Source organism: Otolemur garnettii, unplaced genomic scaffold (assembly GCF_000181295.1).
Source record: "Otolemur garnettii isolate 467f Iridium unplaced genomic scaffold, OtoGar3 scaffold00300, whole genome shotgun sequence".
NCBI classification, from domain to species: Eukaryota; Metazoa; Chordata; class Mammalia; order Primates; family Galagidae; genus Otolemur; species Otolemur garnettii.
The window spans coordinates 307,888-312,656 of record NW_003852695.1 but is presented as its reverse complement, the minus strand read 5'-3'; the positions used below and the strand labels follow the sequence as shown (position 1 = coordinate 312,656).

The following is a 4,769-nucleotide window of genomic DNA, read 5'->3' as shown; positions in this document are numbered from 1 at the left end:
TACTATGGCACTGGGGAAACTAAAAAGTCTTTGTGAGTGGGAATGGCCCTCTCTGGGGGTTGGATGGCTGTCAGAGGGAAGTTTAGAGAGGTCCCTAGTGTCTATGGTATGGCATAGAGTCACTGGAAAGGGGGGTCACCCTGACCAGTTCCTATACATAGATACCTGGTTACAGCTAATAGTGAACTCACTGCCTTGGTTGAGAGGGCAGGTTGTGACACTGTTAGTAACACAGGGACAGGAAGGGAAAGTGCTTTCCACCTGACCTAGAGTAGTGGTGCCAAAGATACTGGCAGACCCTATGCAGAAGGACCCCCTAGATGGAGCTCCACCACCCCCATACAGAGAAACTGCAGGCACTACAGCACCTGAGGAACCAATTCTCCCTCAAAAACAGACTGACTCACACCCAGCCCAGCCAGGCGCCCATTAAGCAAAGAAAGGAAAGATCCCAGAAGGTCTGCCCTCCTTAGCAATTCAACTAAGGCATAAACCGGGAGTCCAGATGCCTCTCAGAGAGACTAGACATACGGGAGTGGATGAGGATGGGCACATGGTTGAACAGAGAATAATGGTGTATCAGCCATTCATGACTGTGGACTTACTGAACTGGAGGCATCACACTCTAAGCTTACAAAGAGAAGCCTCAGGCCTTGGTTGATTTGATGCAGACCATTTTTCAGACTCATAACCCTACATGGGCAGATTGCCACCAGTTACTTATGACCCTCTTTAACATGGATGAGAGACGCCGTGTAATTCAGGCTGCCTCTAAGTGGTTAGGGGAGAATGCCCCAAATGGGTTCCAAAACCCTCAGGAGTATGCTCGGGTCCAGCTTCCTGGAGAGGACCCCCAGTGGGACCCAAATGTGGCAGAGGACATGGCACACCTAACCCGGTATTGGAAGGCATTGTTGCAGGGGCTGAGGAAAGAAGCACAGAAAACTATTAACCTAGCCCGAGTAAATGAGATCCTCTAAGAAAAGAAGGAGAGCCCAGGCCAGTTCTATGAGAGGTTACGTGAAGTGTTTCGAATGTACACTCCTTTGGACACTGAGAGTACTGAGAAACAGAGAATGGTTAATATGGCCCTAGTTAGCCAAAGCCCTGAGGAAATAGGGTGAAAACTGCAGAAGCAGGAGGGGTTTGCAAGTCTAAACAGCTCACAGCTTCTTGAAATAGCACAGAAGGTCTTTGTGAACCAGGAAGCAGTGAGCCATAGAGAGGAAGATAGGCACATGAAACAGAGAGACAATCTCATAGCTGCAGCTCTGAAGGGTGGGGATGGGGGGAAGGACCGCCTCCCATTTGAAGAGGACAGGGTCAAGGAATGCAAAGAAGTAGAGGAACTCGGGTGAAAGGGCCCCCCTTGTGAAGGGATCAGTATGCAATTTGCTGAGAGACAGGGCATTGGAAGAATGAGTGTCCCCAGAGGCAAAGAAATGTGGAAAATCCTGGGAGAGAGGCCACAGACCCGCACAGGCAGGAAGCCCTCTACAACTTAATAGGAGAAGCCCTGCTAAACTGAAGGGGACCGAACTCAGTTGCCCCCCAGAGAGTCCATGGTCGAGTAAGGATTGGGGGCAAGGACATTGACTTTCTAATTGATACTGGGGCCGAACACTGTGGTTACCCAGCCAGTAGCCCCTCTCTCAGACTACAGAATTGACATTATAGGAGGGACTGGAGCCACTACTGAACAAGCCTTTTGCCTCCCTTGGAAGTGCTCCATAGGAGGCCACGAGGTAACTCATCAGTTTCTCTACATGCCTAACTGCCCCTTGCCTCTCCTGGGTAGGGAACTTCTAGGAAAATTAAGAGCCACAATCTCTTTTTCTGACCAAGGAACTATGCAGCTACAACTGCTCAAACCAGGTCTGGTGCAAGCCCTAACAATGCCTGGGAAGAGGAGTGGAGGCTGTTTGTGACTGAGCTGGGGGAGGGACTGAGGCCTGAGGTGGCCCAGCGGTGGCCAGGGGTCTGGGCAGAAGATAACCCCCTGGGGCTTGCAGTGAACCAGCACCAATAATAGTAGAGGTAAAGTCAAGGGCAAGGCCAGTGAGGCAAAAACAGTACAGAGTGTCCAGGGAGGCCTTGGAAGGCATCCAGGTGCACCTTCAGAGACTTGATCAGTTTGGCATAATCTTACCTTGTCAGTCTCCCTGGAACACCATCTTGCTCCGTATACAGAAGCCTGGCACAAAGGACTATAGACAGGTGCAGGATTTGAGGCTTGTTAATCAGGAGACTGTAAAACTGCATCCCACAGTGCCTAATCTGTATACTCTGATGAGTCTGCTGCCAGCAGAAGTCAAATGGTTCACTTGCCTGGACTTAAAAGATGCCTTTTTCAGTATAAGGCTGGCTCTGGAGAACCAGAGGCTGTTTGCCTTCCAGTGGGAGAGACCAGACTTGGGAGCTGTGATCCAGTACACATGGACCAGGCTGCCACAGGGGTTAAAAAACTCCCCCACAATTTCTGGAGAAGTGCTGGCTCATGATCTCTAGAAGTTCCCGGCCGAGGAATTAGGGTGTGTGCTGCTCCATACGTTGATGACCTCCTCTTAGGACACCCTACCCTGGAGGGCTGCGCCTGAAACACAGACTGTCTTTTACAACATCTAGAGGTATGTGGCTACAAAGTGTCTAAATGGAAGGCCCAGATGTGCCAACAGCAAGTACGTTATCTAGGATTTATTATAAGCAGGGGGAGAGGAATCTAGGCATGGAATGGAGGCAGGTCACTAATCACCTCCCCACCCCCATGAGCCAAAAGCAGGTTTGGGAATTCTTAGGCACAGTTGGTTTTTGTCAACTTTGGATCCCTAACTTTGTCATCTTGGCTAAGCTCCTGTATGAGGCACTAAAGGAGAGGAAGGAGAGCCCTTAGAATGGGGAGGAGAACAGGAATGTGCTTTCTCCCAGCTAAAGATGAGGCTTATGATTGCACCTGCATTGGCCGATACAGACTTGGCCAAGCCCTTCACTCTGTGTGTCTCAGAGAGAGAAAAGACAGTTGTGAGTATGTTAACTCAGATGGTTGGGTCCTGGCCAAGACCTGTAGCCTACCTCTCTAAGCATATGGATGGAGTGGCAAAAGGATGGCCACCCTGTTTACAGGCTCTAGCCACTACTGCTCTCCTTGGGCAAGAAACCAGTAAGCTGACTCTAGAGGAGGATCTCAGAGTGAAAAGTACCTCACTCTGTGGTCACTTTGAGGAACACAAACGGACATTTCTGGTTCTCTAATGCAAGATTAACTAAGTACCAAAGCTTAAGGTGTGGCAATCTATGTATAACAGTAGAAGTATGTAACACCCTGAACCCAGCCACACTCCTTCCAGTCAGTGGAAGAGAGACTGAGTATGACTGTGTGGAAGTTATAGATAATGTGTACTCTAGCAGACCTGACTTGCGTGACCAGCCTTGGACAGATGCAGACTGGGACTTGTATGTAGATGGAAGCAGTTATGTGGCGGCACAAGGTGAGCGGTGGGCTGAGTATGCAGTGGTCACCTTAACAGAGACTGTAGAGGAAAAGGGACTCTTAAATTCTGGGGAAAAGGACATTAAGTATCAGCAGGAGATACTTCAGTTGCTAGAGGCAGTATGGAAACCCCAGAAAGTGGCAGTGATGCACTGTCACGGACATCAGAGAGATGCTTCCACCATCACTAAGAGGAACACCAGAGCTGATACTGAAGCAAAGAAGGCTGCCTCCCAGCTGTATCAGGTGTCACAAGTGGCTCCCCTCATCCCATTGGTTTCAGAGCTCACCCCTATCTACCCTTGGGAAGAGTAGAAATGGTTGGCAGTGGAGGGGAGCCAGGGAACAGAGGTAGGATGGATAGATGCCAGATGGACGAGTACCAGTCCCCCAGCTTCTAGGAGCTACTGTGGTAATGGCGATGCATGAGATCACTCATCTGGGACAGGAGTCCTTGGTGAAGTTGCTGGGCCCATACTTCTACATCTCTTACCTGGAAGCCCTGGCCAAAGCCACTGGTCAATGATGTGTCACCTGCAGCCAGTTCAACACTTGCCAAGGACCAACAGTACCCACAGGAATCCAGTCATATGGAGCAACGCCCTTCGAGGACTTCCAGGTAGACTTCACCGAAATGCCCAGGTGTAAAGGGAACAAGTATTTGCTGGTGATGGTGTGCACCTATTCTGGATGGGTAGAAGCATATCCTACCTGCACCAAGAAGGTGTAAGAAGTCACCTGGGCACTCTTTAGAGACATTATACCATGTTTTGAGCTCCTGCTACAGATTGGGTCAGACAACGGGCCAGCATTCATCTCCGAATTGGTCCAGAAGACAGGTAAAATCCTTGGCATCACCTGGAAACTCCACACAGCCTACTGCCCACAAAGCTCGGGAAAGGTGGAACGCATGAATAGAACTATCAAGACAAGTTTAGGGAAAGTATGCCAGGAGACAAACTTACAGTGGATAAGCACACTGCCCTTGGTGTCATTTAAGATTAGGTGTATTCCCACTAGAGGACAGGATTCTCACCGTATGAGATCTTCTATCATAAGCCACCCCCCTTACTATGGAGCTTGCCAGGATCCCCCTGGGAATTGGGAGAGGTGCAATTAAGAAGCAACTGCAGGCCCTGGGAAAGGTGGCAGAAGCAGTGTGGGGATAGGTGAACGAGAGATGCCCTGTTAGTTTGTTTTCCCTTGTTCACCCTTTCTCCCCAGGAGCTATGTGTGGGTCAGAGATTGGAACGTGTCTCCCCTGAGGGCAAGGTGGAAAGGC

General features: G+C 49.9%; 1 pseudogene; it reads left to right on the top strand.

Annotated features, from left to right (window-relative positions):
• The first annotated feature begins 737 nt into the window (after nucleotides 1–737).
• Nucleotides 738–4,769, top strand: part of LOC100945554 — a 32,872-nt pseudogene continuing 28,840 nt past the window's right edge.